Below are 15,451 nucleotides of genomic sequence, written 5' to 3' on the forward strand. Positions count from 1 at the left end.
CAGGGGGCGCCTGGAAAAGCTCAGACACTGCCAGGCCCCTCCAGCCGCCTTGGGGCTCCCCATTCCAAAGGGTTAAAGAGCAGAGGGGGCACAGGAAGCCTGGGAATGGACAATGGAGCCTCTGTTGTTCCCTGGGCTTCAGCATTCCTAAGGCATGAACGCAGGCGGTCAGGGGAAGGGCCAGAGGGCACCCCCCTCAGCGGGAAGCCCCACAGTCTTACAGGGAGACACTGCAGCCTCCACAGCCACCACCAGCAGCCCCGCCCCTTCCCAGCACAGGACCAGTGCGAGCACAGGAGGATCTGTGTGCGCACACTCTCACCAGCACACACACACACACACACACACACACACACGCAACCAGATGGCTAATGCCCACACGTGCGAATAGGAACACGGGACGCCATGCACACACTCCCACACCCAAAGCCACCCCGCGCAAACCCCCCAATCTGCCTGGCTCTGAACACTTCAGAGGGAAGCGTGGCTCCCGGGGACTCATCACCTCCCTTCAAGCTCCACCATCAGACTGGCAGGAAGACGGCCCGGCTCAGAAGGGCCCCTCAGCGTCGGGGCCCCTGAGCCAAGCGCGCAAAGCCCAGGACACTGCGCCTTCCTGCTCCACCCAATCCGAGGTCATCCCAGGGGCTGGCGTGAGCTGCCGGGTGGCAGGACAGCGGCCAGGCCCTCCCCCCACAGCTTCATGGCCTGGGGAGAACACGGGGGGGGGGGGGGGGTGGCGTAGGCAATAGCCTGAGGCCTCGGACGGGGTGGGGGGTGGGGGTGGGGGGGGCAGTGGACAAAGAAAAGCTTCTGGAAAGACTCGCAGTCCGTCCAAACCCTCCCCGGCTCCTCCCTCTCTCAGACCACAGCCTCTAGGAAGCCACAAAGATCCTGTTGATATCTGGGGAGAAGGTGGGCTGGCCTTGCTAACCGCCAACCGCCTCCCCCAGGGTCCTCTGCTGGTAGCCACCAGGTGCCCCCTGTACACCTTCCAGGTCAGACGAGGCCCCCACGGGAGGTCTGGGCCCAACCCAAAGGCCTAGAGTCCAGGGGACGTGTGCTGGGTGGCGGTCACCCCCGTGCTGAGGTGCAGAGCCCAGGTCGACCTTGGGCTTTAGGAATCAGGGCAGGGAGAGCTGCAGAGAGAGAAGATGGACAAAAGGGGAAGTGCGGAGATGGCGACAAGGGCATCCAGGGAGGGGTGGGGCAGGCAGAAGCAGGGGAAGGAGAGGAGGGCAGTGCTGTGCGAAACTCCAACAGAGCAGGGAGGAGAAAGGTGACAGTGTGGGAGTGGAGGTGTAAAGAGGCAGCTGAGAGCAAGGCGAGGGCAGGGAATGCAGGACCGGGGCATCCAGGACGGGCCAGGTCAGTGAGCAGGAGGGAGAAAGACTGGGGGTGTGTGTGGTAAAGCCCCCCCTCCAGGGACCTCAACCCAGCCTTCCCAATTATGAGAGGAGGGGCAGGGCAAAGACAGCAGCCCAGCGGTCTGCATCACAGGGTGCGACAGAGCCCCTGGGATGGCGCTCCGGGTCGCCACTCACGCCCACAGAGGGGGCCCTGGTGGAGCAGGCCACTTGGCTGGGATGCCCATCTTGGCCAACCTTTGCCCAGGGCCCCCCTTTGCTCCATTCTCCCCAGAACAGGCCCCTCCTAGGCCCAGGGCACCCCCGGGAAGCAGCCCCCCATCTCACTCCAGACCTGTTCCAACCTTTTGCCCCAAGAAGGGGTTGGGGGAAAGCTCCCCTCACACATTCGCCCTGACTCTCCGGAAGGCAGGCCCGGCAAGGCAAGGCCACTTGCCCCGCTGGCAGAAAGAGCGCCCCAGGAGACGTTCTGTCCAGCTGCAGCCATTTAGACTGGCACCAGGGACCGTTTGCCTTGAAAGGGACCTTGGAGATTAACGAGTCCACGCCCCATGTGATAACCAAGAGGGCTGAGACTCAAAGAGGGGAAAGGACTGAGGGTCCCATGTCGCTGGGCTGGGCAATGGTGGGTGTGGCACACGGGCTGCTCCCCCACCCTCCCCAGCTGGCCTCGCCCGAGCGCGCACCGCGGAAGGCATCTGCCCCAGCAGGGCAAGAGGCCGATGGGGGCACAACCTCAATCCCGGCCTCCCCGTTCCCTGCGAATAGTCACAAAGGAAAACAGAAAGCCAATCCACACCCCCTGAAGACAAAGACGGTGTTGGTCCAGTTTGTTACTGGCTTTTCCATAGGTAGCCCCAAGCCTGGTCCAGGCAGACACCTGGCAGTGCAGCTGCCCAGCGAATGACTGCCCGCCCCGTGGGCCACTGAGCTCCTGGGCTGGGAGGAGCTCCTTAGTGCGCGCTAAGCGCCGGCTCCAAGCTTTGCAGGGGGCTGGGCGCTGGGCGTTGGGGGAGGAGCCTCTTGGGAGTGGGTTGTAGCAAAGCAGGGAGACTGAGGCTGGGGTGTGCTGAGCGGGATTCTCCCTCGGTGAACCGATCACCCAGGATCCTTAATTTCTTTTGTTCTTTTTTGTGTATTTCAAGCATACCACAATAAGATGTATCACTTTTGGGATCGCACACGCACACGCATAAATAAGTACGAAGAGGATGCAGCAAAGAAAGTGTCCAGGAGCCGGGGACGGGTTGGGGGGGTCCCCAGCCTCAGCACTGACAAGAACTTGCCATGTGGCCACAGATTAGCTAAGGCGCCCCCCGAAAGCTAGGGGGCCCATGGGTGCACGTGTGGGTGTTGCATGGGCGCTGTGCCAGGTGAGAGGCCAGGCCAGGCTGAGTCCCACCGCCTGCAGCAAGGAGTTGGTCAGAGGAGACAGGCCCCAGGCCGCCCCCTGTCCCAGCCACCTCACAGGGGACAAGTTCTTGGGAAGAAAGGGTGACTCTGGCTTATCCACCCTCGGGCCACGTGAGTCAGCAGAGATGGCACCGAGCTGCCCAGAAGCCCCTGCCTCTGGGTGGAGCTAACTGGAAGCAGGGCACCTACTTAGAGGGGGGTGTCAGGCCCCCCACTTCTTGAGTCGGGGCAGATGGCCCTGGGCCTGCCTTCCTGAGACAGGCAGCGAAGCGCTGGGCTCCAGATACGCTGTAGGGGCAGCAGGTTGTACTGGGGGCTCTTTGCAACCCCTGCCAACCAAGAGTCCCCCAAAATTTTCCCTAGGAAGGGGGAAAGAGGAATTGCAGACCCCTCTCCTAACCAGACAGCGACAGGGAGACTTGGCAACGGACGAAAGACCTGCAGTGGGCAAGGCAGGGCCCCAGGAGCTGAGGCCCTCCCTTCGTCGTCCCCCTACCTACTGGGCCCACCTTCTACACTCACGTGCGCAGCCGCACCCTGCTGGGTGCCCAGGCCAGCCTCACTTCAGTGCGCCCTTTCTTGGCCACAAGAGCCTGCAGAATCTGCGGCTCCAGAGGCACCCCACGCTTCCAGGGCAGGAGACTCTGGTCCTGGTGCAGGCTGGGAGCGTAAGCCCGGGGAGTCCAGGCTGGGGTTTAGAAAGGAGGAGGAGAACAAAGCCCCCCTTCCCACCTTGGGGCTGAGGGCCAGGCAGGGCCCAGCCCCGTTCCTTCCCCTGCCCCCCACTGCAGGGGCAGCCTAGTCTGACCTCCCCCCAACCGTGCCGGTAGCTGGATTTTCGGCCAAACAGGACTCTGGACTGGGGAAGGGGGGCAGCCACGCCCCGGGCCACACCCCACGGCGGCCGATGGGGGGGATGGGGGTCACGGCCCCACCGCGCTCCCCTTCTCACCCACTCACACACCCGGAGGGACGTGCCACCTTCAGCCCCCGCCAGCCCGCACAGACCCTGCCTGACTTCCCCCAGAGCATCCCTCCCCGGGTCGTCATTTCGGGCGCCGCCCAGGTACTCTTCACCTGTCGGGCTCCGGCCCCGGGCCGCCTTTCCCTGCCCCGCTGCGCTCCGCGGGGCCCGGAGCCCGGTGCCCGGCCTGGGTGGGGCTCTGGCCGCTCCGCCGGTGGCCGCGGGCTGGTCCGGGTGGGGCTCCCCGCTTTCGCCCCCGGGGCGGGGCTGGGACGGGAGGCTCGGGGAGCTGCAGGCGCGGCCCGGGCGCGAGGGCAGGCCTGCCCGCCTTACCTGCGCTGCGGCCGCCGCTCGGGTTACCCGCCCAGCCTCCGCACTCGCCGGCCTCGGACCCGCCGCCCGAGCGCGTCTGCGATGCTGATGCTGCGGCGGCCGCGGCGCCGGGGCGGGGGCGGGGCGGGGCGGGGCGGGGCGGGCGTGCGCGCAGGGGAGGGGGAGGGGAGCGCTGGGGAGGCGGGGGAGGGGAGTGAGATCACCTCCCCGGCCGCCCGCCCCGCCCCGCCGCGCCCCTCGTCCCGGCGGAGTTGGGCTGCCGAGGCCGCCGGCACTGGGAACCGCGGCGACCCCCTCCGGGAGGGAGCTCAGTGGGACCCCCGCCGCCGGGTCCCGCCTGGCCCGCGCCCGCAGCTCTGTAGTCCCTGGCCCGGCAGTGCCCCGCAGCAGGGCACCCACGCCGCAGTGGAGGCTCCGGGCGGGAATCTCGAGGCAGGGGTGCCCCCGGGGCGCGGTGCTGGGCGGTGGGGAGAGGAGTCGGCTGGGGAAACAGATCCCCTCAGCCTCCACCCAGCCCTCGAGGGCGCTGGCGAGCGCCCGGCACCCACACGCGACGCGGTCTCGGCCGCGCCCTGGCCGTGGGGTGCTTGGACGCTCCCCACCCCAGGGCAGGATTCCCGAGGCCCTGGGCTCTTCCCGGAAGCATCCCCCTCCCATCCTAGGCGCTTGGTCCGGGAGAGGCGCACGGGCGTCAATCTCAGCCCTCCAAGGAGGCGCAGAGGGGCGCGGGCTCCTGCACAGCCCAGAGCCGTGGCGGGGCGGGGTGGTGGGGGGGGAGCGGGGAGTTTGCTGAGAGAGCGCCCCCCGAGCTGCCATAGCGCATCCCCAGATATTCCTCCGACTCCCTGTCGGTTTCCCCGGCGTCCTATTTCTTTGTCGTGGGGATTGGCCCCATCCCGACCTCTCCCGGCAGCCCCACTCCTCTCACTGGAAAGCGTGGGGACGCATCTCCTCCCTAGCGCCCCCCACACCCCCGCCCCAGGCTCGCGGTCGTGACCTCCGAGGCCAGGCGGAGGGCACAGCTATTCCGGAGTGAGCCGAGCCCAGCCGCAGGGCAAGGAAGGCCTAGGGCCCAGATGGCAGATTGCGGCCCTGTTGGCCACGGTATTTTTATGGGCATGCCTGTTGCCCAGTGAAGCATGCCCGGGCCCTCAGCTCAGCCTCCCCAGACCCTCCAAGCCATGCAGGGGGCCCACGTGGGAAGGGGCCTGGAGTCCCCCTCCCATCCGACCATCTCCCCACCAGCTTCAGTTTCTCCTGGAAGGGGAGGCCTGGAGTGGCCCCACTTGCCCTCGGGGAAGGTCGGGACGCCAGGTTTCTAGGTGTCTTTAGAAGGGGCGTGGACAAGACCAGAGTCTTGAGCGAAAGTGCGGGCTGGAGTAGGGGGGGACCAGGGAGCTGGGGGCAGGGTGTTCCCCAGAGTTGCCAGTGGCCCACCCTCTGGTTCCAGCAGACCCAGGGTGGGAGTGCTGGCTGGGCCCTTGTGCCACGGTTGCAGCCCTTTCAGGAGCAGTGAGGAGGCCGGGGCTGGGGAGGTGGGGTTTAGGCTGGTGGGCGGGGCGCTGGGCGCGGAGGAAGCTGGGCCGGCGAGCAGGCCTGGGCGCCCGAGAGTGGGTATTTTCCATGAAGCACTGAGCTGCGGTTCACTTCCTGCCTGCTCTGATCTGACCTCCGATAGGCCTGGCCTCTCTGCTCTCCAACCGCCTCCACTCACCACCCTCCCCGCCAAGTTCCCAACCTCTACCTCCAGCCCCAGCTTCCACAAATCCTTTAAGGAGCGCAGGGTTCCATGCTGATCCCTGGGGTGAGAATGACTAGGGTGAAGTAAGAAGGGGGTGGAGCCACTTCCTCTGCTCCTACTAAGTGCTTAGCGATGGGTTCAGTCTCCATTTGTGATACTACATTCGTTACTATTATTCCACTAAATCCCGTTTATTGAGCATTGCCCCGGGGCCTGCCAGTTATAAGCACATGTCATGTACTGGCACAAGTATTTCGCACACCAACCAGGGAGGTCAACCATTAGTCCACGTCACAGATGAGGACACCGAAGCCCAAAGAGCTCAAGGAATGTGCCCAGGGAGCAAGGCTGGAAAGAGCGTCTTTGTCTCATTAGTTCACTGCACCCACAGGTAACCCTGTGAGGAAGTTTCCGTTACCCACCTCTCCAAGCAAAGAGCCCGAGAGGCAGGGGAATAATCACGCAGCCGAGAGGCTCTGTGCCGAGCACTCCACAGGCATTCACCCACCTGCTACTCAGCCCATCACTCTAAGTAGGCACCAGTATTGCCCCCATTTCACAGATGAGGAAACTGAGGTTCGGACCGGTCAAGTGACTTACCCAAGGTCTCCCAGAAGGTAACCGGCAGAGCTGGGATTTGAACTTCCTTCTATGTGACTGCCGTGGGACCAGCGGGGGCAGGAGGGGTTGGCCTCGAATGAGAGGGAAGCCATCCCTGCACTGTCGCATGCTTGCCGGGAGGTTGGGAGGCACTGAACAGACAGACGGCTGGGTCTTGCCCAGCCACACCCGCTTCGAGGGCGAGTGCTCCTCACAGCCCCCGTGACTCAGCCCTCTTGGGCACAGTCAGCTAGAGAGGGAAGCCCCCCAGAGTCTTGTCAGAACGCCCCCAAGATGAAGGGCCATGTGATGAGGGGGCGGGAATCACAGAAGCCAGTGTTAGGGGAAGAAAGCACCAGTGGGCTAGCAGGGCGGGCTCCTGAGCATGACATGTCTTTATTCTTCTCCTTCCCGTCTTTCTGTGTCTTCGTGTCTCTTGAAACAGCATATAGTTGGGTTTGGGTTTAGTTTGATCCAGTCTAACAATCCTTGTCTTTTTAAAAAAAAAAAAAATCAGCTTTACGGAAGTATGACTTACAGACAGTAAAATCTGCCCTTTTGAGGTGTACAGTTCAATGAGTTTTGATAAATGTCGTGTAACCACCACCAAAATCAAGATTGAAAACATTTCCATCACCTCCCCAAATTCCCTCAAGTCCCTTTGCGGTCAGCCACTCCCTCCAGCCCAGCCCCTGACCCCCAGAGCCCCCTGCTCTGCTCTCTGTCTTTGCTGGAATGTATTACAAACGGAATCATCCAGTGTGGACTCTTCCCCCATGTTGTTGTGTGTGTGTATGTGTCAGCAGTTTGTCCCTTTTGATTACTGAGTAGTACGGCATTGTTTGGATATAGCATAGTTTGTTTAGCTGTGCACCTGTTGAAGTACATCTGGGTTGTTTCCAGCTTTGGGGAACGATGAACAGAGCTGCTCTAAACATTAACGTACAGGCTTTTGGTTGAGCGCGCTTTCGTTTCTGTAAGGTAACCACTGAGGAGTGGAATCACTGCAGCATATGGGGAATTTGTCTACCTTTTACCTGCAGGGTTTAGTTGATTACACTGGTGGGGGTTGCTGTATGTTTGGATTTATCTTTGTCCGCTTGTTAAGTCCTTTCTACTTGCCCTGCTTTCCAAACCTCTCTCCCCCCACTCCCGCTTTCTATCAGTGAAGGTTAGGGGCAGGAAGAAGTCCAGCCGTCTTACACAAAAAGAGATCTCGTGCGGGGAGCTGGAAGCGAGCACAACCTTTGGAGGGGCAGAGGAGCATGCCCTGGGTGGGCTTCCCAGGACACCACCACAGCACTGGCTCCCCGAAGGAGCTGCTGCCTCTGCCCCCATCAGCAAGGTGCGGGAACAGGCGGCCATGGTCTACCCGTTGAGTTCAAGGAGACGCCACCATCGTCATGACCCGGGGATTGCTGCCACAAGAGACAGAGGCCAGGCACAGGGCCTCTGCTGCCAAAGCCCCACACCTCCTGGCCTTGACATCCAGCAGCAAAACAATTCCACACAGCAGAAAGACAGACACCCTTTCCTTCAGCCTTCCAAACCTCCCCACCTGGACAGTAAGTACAAAAGCACATTAAAAGAAGGCGGGACTCACACACTACCGTATGTAAAATAGATAAACAACAAGGACCTACTGCAGAGCACAGGGAGCTCTGCTCAGTACTGTGTAATAACCTATATGGGGCTAGAAACTAAAAGAGTGGCTATATGTATATGTATAACTGATTCACTTTGCTGTACAGCAGAAACTAACACAACATTGGAAATCAGCTATACTCCAATAAAAATTACTTTAAAAAAAGGAACTGGGGGCTTCCCTGGTGGCGCAGTGGTTAAGAATCCGCCTGCCAATGCAGGGGACACGGGTTTGAGCCCTGGGCCAGGAAGATCCCACACGCCACGGAGCGACTAAGCCCGTGCGCCACAACTACTGAGCCTGCGCTCTAGGGCCCGTGAGCCACAACTACTGAGCCCGCGTGTCACAACTACTGAAGCCCGTGTGCCTAGAGCCCGTGCTCCCCAACAAGAGAAGCCACCGTAATGAGAAGCCCGCGCACCCCAACGAAGAGTAGCCCCGCTCGCCGCAACTAGAGAAAGCCTGCGCGCAGCAACGAAGACCCAACACAGCCAAAGATTAAATAAATAAATAAAGTTATTTTTAAAAAAAAAACTCCTTAATTTCCTCAGGGAGATAATAGGATGAATATCCATGAGAGAAGAACGGGTGCCATAAAAAAAGAACATTCAGAGAACAAACAAGAACTTCTGCAGCAGCAGAAATTCAGAAGTCAGTAGCTGGCTATTTTGCTTCTGCCTAGGATACAGAAAGTTGCAAGACAACATCCCTACAGGATCATAGGTTCTTCTTCTCTGAAGCCTATCAGGGAGCTGAAGTTGCAACAACAACAAGAAAGTCTGAAAAATGGCAAGTCCTTCCCAGGGAAAAGACCCATTGCTGCTTTTATCCTTGGCAGAAGGAGGAACTTTTAATAAAATTTTTAAACGTCGAGTATGGGATGATGTGACAGTTTGAATCCCTAGGGGCCTTAGACACACAACACAGGCACACACAAGTAGCCTAACAGAAGAGGCATGTCCTTTGTGGGGCACAAATGTTATTTATTATATTCCCTACTGTTCTATTACAATCAATGTCTGGCATTCAATTAAAAAAAAAAAAGATACATGTGGAAAAGCAAGGAAATATGACCCATCATCAAAAGAAAAGTATCAATAAAACCAGACTCGTAGACGGCCCAGATGTCAGAATTATCAGAGACTTTAAAATGATAACATATGTATCGTAATTCCAGCATCCCCTAGGCACTTCATTGTCAAACTGCTGAAAAACAATTTTTCTTAAAAAAACCTTGAAAGCAGTCAGAGAAAAAAGGACACGCTACATCCAGGGGAACACTAAGAGTGACAGCAGACTCCCAATCTAAAACCAAGAGAGGCTAGAAGATAATGAAGCAACGCCTTCAAATGCTGAAAGGAAAAGAAAAAATTTCAATCTGGAATTCTATATCCAGTGAAAATATCCAACAAAAATTAAGACAAAATAAAGTTGCATCCCCAGATGAGAACGAATAATTCATCTCCAGCAGACTTGCAATGAGAGAAATGCTAAAAAAATTATTTAGACGGAAGATCAATTATAGCAGACTGAAGAAAGGAATGAAAAACACCAGAGAGAGTAAATATATGACTATTTACTCTTTAAAGTAAAAATAATACCAATGGAATGTGGCGTTATCTTTTTGTATATTGTGTGTAAAAACACTTATATGACAACCAGAACACAAAGTTGGGACTGTAGCAATCGGAACACCGTTGTAACATTCTTACATTGTGTATAAAGTAGTGGAATTTTTTTCTGAAGGTAGAATGTGCTAAGCCAAAGAAACGAACGGTAATCTCTAGAGCAACAATTTTTAAAATAACACAAAAAGATTTGTAACCAAAAAGTCAATACAGAAAAAAAAAAAGAAAAGAAAAAGTCAATAAAGAAGATGAAATACTGAAAAGATCCACTTTGCCCCCCCGCCAAAAACAAGGGCAGAAGAGGAGAGAAAGAAGGAAAATGGATGGAACAAATAGAAATTAAACATTGAGATGATATATTTAGACCCAAAATTATCAATAATTTTAGTAAGTATCAATGGACTAAAACTCCATTCCTGTTACTGTTGTTGTACAGCAAATTGCTCCAAAATTTAGTGTTTTTAAGTAGTTACCATCATTTTCTTATTGCTCATGGTTTAGTGTTTTTAAGTAGTTACCATCATTTTCTTATTGCTCATGGTTTAGTGTTTTTAAGTAGTTACCATCATTTTCTTATTGCTCATGGTTTCTGTGAGTCAAGTGTACAGGAAAGGCATTCTTCAAAAAGCTAAACATAGAATGGCCGTATGATCCAGTGATTCCACAGTTTTTACAAAAAAAGGATTTGGGAAGGACTCAACTGGGCAGCTCTGGCTGAAGGTCTTTTTTTTATGTGGTTGTCATTAGACAGTGGCTGGAGCTGGAGCAGCTTAGAGCTGGTTGGGCATCTCTCCATCTTCATGTCCTCTCAGAGCCTTTTCATGTGGCCTCTCCGTAAGGGCTAGTTTGGGCCTCTTCATACCATGGCAGTCTCAGGGCAGTTGGACTGGTCAGGTGGTAGCTAAAGGCTGGAAGGGTGAGTATCCTTGCTAACGAGGCAGGAGCTGCATTGCCTTTCCTGATCTAGCCTCAGAAATCAAGGGGCATCACTTTTACCATATCATGTTGATTACAAGCAAGTCACAAGCCTGCCCAGATTATAGAGGGAGGGTTAAATCCCACCTCTTGATGGGAAAATGGCAAGGCTCCAGAAGAGCATGTGGGATGGGAGATATTGTTGGGGCTACCTTTGAAAAACACAATCTGCCACACACGCCAGTTAAAAGGCAGAGACCGTCAGGCTAGATGAAATAGCTGTGTTATTTACAAGCATAAAGACACAGAAAGGCTGAAAGTAAAAGGACAGAAAAAGATACACCATGCAAACACTGAACATAAAAAAGCTGGTAGAGCTGCATTAATGCTAGATAGAGTAGAATTCAAGACAAAGAATACTACCTGAAGTAAAGAGGAATATTTCATAATGGAAAAAGGACAAATAATCAAGAAGATATAATCATTTTAAATATGTAAGCACCCAATAACGAAGCTCCCAAATCACGAAAGACAAACTGACAGTGCCAAAGGGTTGTAGAAATGGACAAAGCTACAAACATAGTTGGAGACTTTCCCATTCCTTTCTCAGTAATTGACAAAATAGATAGGAAAAAAATCACTAAGATCTGGAAGATTTGAACAACACTATCAACCAAAGTGACCTAACTCATATTTCTAGACTGCTACAACCAACAAGAGAATACACATTCTTCTCAAGTGCAGATGTAACATTCACCAGCATAGACAACATGCTGGACAATAGAACAAGCCGCAATAAATTACAAAGGACAGAAATCATACAAAGCAGGATTTCTGATCACAATGTAGTTCAATCAGAAATCGATAACGAAACGACATCTAGGAAATCTGACTGTTTGGAAATGAAAAAAATAGATGCTTCTAAGTAACACATGGATCAAAAGAGAAATCACAAGTTGAATTAGAAAATATTTTTAATTGAATAAAACTAAAGACATAAAATATCATAAATTGGGGATTCAACTAAACAAGTGACTAGAAGAAAATGTATAACATTAACTACTTACATTAGAAAAGGAGAAAGGTCCCAAATCAGTTTTGGTTTTTGCAGTTTGTTATTTCTCTTAGATTTTTTTTTTTTTCTGTACAGGAATTAAAAGAATTTTTTAATAGTTGAATTTAGGGGCTTCCCTGGTGGTGGAGTGGAATCCGCCTGCCAATGCAGGGGACACAGGTATGAACCCTGGTCCGCGAAGACGCCACATGCTGTGGAGCAGCTAAGCCCGTGCGCCACAACTACCGAGCCTGCGCTCTAGAGCCAGTGAGCGACAACTACTGACCCCGCACACCTCAGCTACTGAAGCCCGCGCGCCTAGAGCCCGTGCTCCTCAACAAGAGAAGCCACCGCAATGAGAAGCCCGCTCACCGCAACAAAGAGTAGCCCCCGCTCGCTGCAACTAGAGAAAGCCCACGTGCAGCAACGAAGACCCAACACAGCCAAAAATAAATAAATAAAATAAATTTTAACAACAACAAAAAATAGTTGAATTTAATGAATTTAAGTGAAATAAGACAGGCACAGAAAGACAAATACCGCATGATCTCACTGATAGGTAGAATCCCAAAATGTGGAACACGTAGTAACAGAGAATAGAATGGTGATTACTAAAGGCTGCGGGCCAGGGGAAATGGAAAGATGTTGGTCAAAGGGTACAAATTTCCAGTTATAAGATCAATAAGTTCTGGAGACCCAATATATAGCATGATGACTAGAGTTAATAATAATGTATATTTGAACTCAGCTAAGAGAGTAGATCTCAAGGTTCTCACCACCACCACAAACAAAAAAAAAAGGTAACTAGATGGGGTGATGAATATGTATATCAAAATATCACATCATATACCCTAAATATATACAATTTCAATTTCTGATCATAGGTCAATAAAGCTGGGGAAGAAACCTGGAATTTATTTGTTTTTTCTTTTATAGTTTCTTGTTTTATCTATCTGTGTGTTTGTTTTACTATACTGAAGATGGCTTGTCCCCAGCAAAATAGAGAAATTCTCCTGTGTTTTCTTCTAGTACCTTTGTTCTTTCACTCCTCACATTCCAACATTTTCTCCCTCTGGAATTTCTTTTGCTCTAAAGTGTGAGGTAGTGGTGATCCAATTTTATTTATTTTCCAGATGTCTTTCCAGCTTCCCCAATACCTTTTATCGAATAATCAATCTTTTCCCAACTGATTTATAATATCATCTTTATAATAAATTTATATATATAAATCATATATAACATTTCACATATATACGTTTCTAGGTTTTTAATTTTGTTTCATTAATCTGTGTACTGTTAAAAAACAAAATTCAAGCAAGTGAATTTGAGGATATAATTGGCTTTATTAGGCGATTCATGAATTGGGCAGCACCCCATCTGGCGACTAGGTTAATGAAATGGATAAACCTCTAGCCTGTCTGATCAGAAAAAATGGAGAGAAGATACAAATTACCAATGTCAAAACTGAAAGGGGGGGGGCTTCCCTGGTGGCGCAGTGGTTGAGAGTCCACCTTCCGATGCAGGAGACACGGGTTCGTGCCCCGGTCCGGGAGGATCCCACATGCCGCGGAGCGGCTGGGCCCGTGAGCCATGGCTGCTGAGCCTGCGCGTCCGGAGCCTGTGCTCCGCAACGGGAGAGACCGGGGCAGTGAGAGGCCCGCGTACCGCGGAAAAAAAAAAAAAAAATGAAAGAGGGGCAATCAATACAGATCTTACAAACATTAGAAGGATATTAAGGGGGCTTCCCTAGTGGAGCAGTGGTTAAGAATCCGCCTGCTAATGCAAGGGACATGGGTTCCAGCCCTGGTCCGGGAAGATCCCACATGCCGCGGAGCACCTAAGCCCGTGTGCCACAGCTACTGAGCCTGTGCTCTAGAGCCTGTGACCCACAAATAGTGAGCCCACGTGCCACAACTACTGAAGCCCGCACACCTAGAGCCCGTGCTCCACAACAACAGAAGCCACCGCAATGAGAAGCCCAAGCACTGCAACGAAGAGTAGCCCCCGCTCGCCACGACTAGAGAAAGCCTGTGCACAGCAACAAAGACCCAATGCAGCCCAAAATAAATAAATAAATTAATTAATTAATTTAAAAAAATAAAAAGGTATTAAGGGAATACTGTGAAACACATATGGCAATACAGGTGAAATGGACGAATTCTGTGAAAGATACACACTATCAAAGTTCATTCAGGAAGAAATAAATAACCCAAATAAACCCTATAGTTATTAAAGGAGTTGAGTTTGTAGCTAAAAACATTCTCACAAAGAATACTCCAGGCTTACATAGCTTCACTGGTGAATTCTACCAAACGTTATGGAAGAAATAACACCAATTCTACACAAACTCTCCCAGAAAATAGAAGAGGAGGGAACACTTCCCAACTCATTTTATAAGGTAAGAATTATCCCTATACCAAAACCGAAGACATTACATGAAGAGGAAACTACAGACCAGTATAGCTCATGAATACACATGAAGTAAAAGTACTAACCAAAATTTTAGCAAATCAGGGAATTCACTGGTGGTCCACTGGTTAGGACTCTGTGCTTTTACTGCTGAGGGCCGGGTTCAATCCCTGGTCAGGGAACTAAGATCCCACAAGCTGTGTGGCATGGCCAAATTAAAAAAAAAAAAAAAAAGCAAAGCAAATCTAGCAACATATAAAAAGATAGCGCATCATGACCAAGGTTCCAGTTTGCTTTGACAGTTGAAGATCAGTCAATGCAATTAACCATATTAACAGAGCGACAACAAAAAAAGAGCAGCATGTGATCATCTCAATAGATGCAGAAAAACATCTGATAAAATTGAACACCCACTCATGGTAAAAGCTCTCAGTAAACCGGGAATAGAGGAAGACCGCCTCAGCTTCAAAAAGGGCGTCTATGAAAAGCCCACAGTTACTATCATATTCAATGGTGACAGACTGACTGCTTTTCCCTTATGATCAGGAACACGGCAAGGCTGTCTGCTCTCATCACTTACACTCATCATTGCACTGGAGGTCCTAGCAAGCGCGGTAAGGCAAGAAAAAGGAATAAAAGGCATATAGATTAGAAAGAAAAAAGTAAATGTCTTGATTCAGAAATGACATGATTGTCTGCGTCAGAAAAAATTCTAAAAAATCTGCAAAAACCAGTAGAACTAATAAGTGTTTAGCAAGGTTGCAGGATAAACAGTCAATATGCAAAAATCAATAGTATTTCTATATACTAGCAACAATCAGAAATTGACATTTAAAAGTACCATTTACAGGACCTCCGCAGTGGTCCAGTGGTAAAGAATCCGCCTCCCAATGCAGGGGACACGGGGTTCGATCCCTGGTCGCGGAATTAAGATCCCACATGCCTTGGGGCAACTAAGCCCACACACCACAATTACTGAGCCTGCACGCCTCAGCTAGAGAGCCCGCGTGCCGCAAAGTACAGAGCCCATGCACCCTGGAGCCCGGGCACCACAACTAGAGAAAGAAAACCGGTACACCACAACTAGAGAGAAGCCCGCGCACCACAACGAAAGATCCTGCATGAAACCTGACGCAGCCAAAAATAAAAACAAACAAATAAATAAAATATTTTAAAAGTACCATTTACAATAGCATCAAAAATATCAATACTTAAAAAAAAAAAAAAATCAATACTTAGGGATAGCTTAGTAACATATGTGCAAAACCTGTATGCCAGAAACGACAAAATATTGCTGAGAGAAATTAAAGAAACTTAAATAAATGGAAAGAAACACCACAGTCATGTGTCGAAAGACTCATTATTGTTGCGATGCCAATTCT

Source organism: Phocoena phocoena, chromosome X (genome assembly GCF_963924675.1).
Source record: "Phocoena phocoena chromosome X, mPhoPho1.1, whole genome shotgun sequence".
In the NCBI taxonomy this organism is placed as follows: Eukaryota; Metazoa; Chordata; class Mammalia; order Artiodactyla; family Phocoenidae; genus Phocoena; species Phocoena phocoena.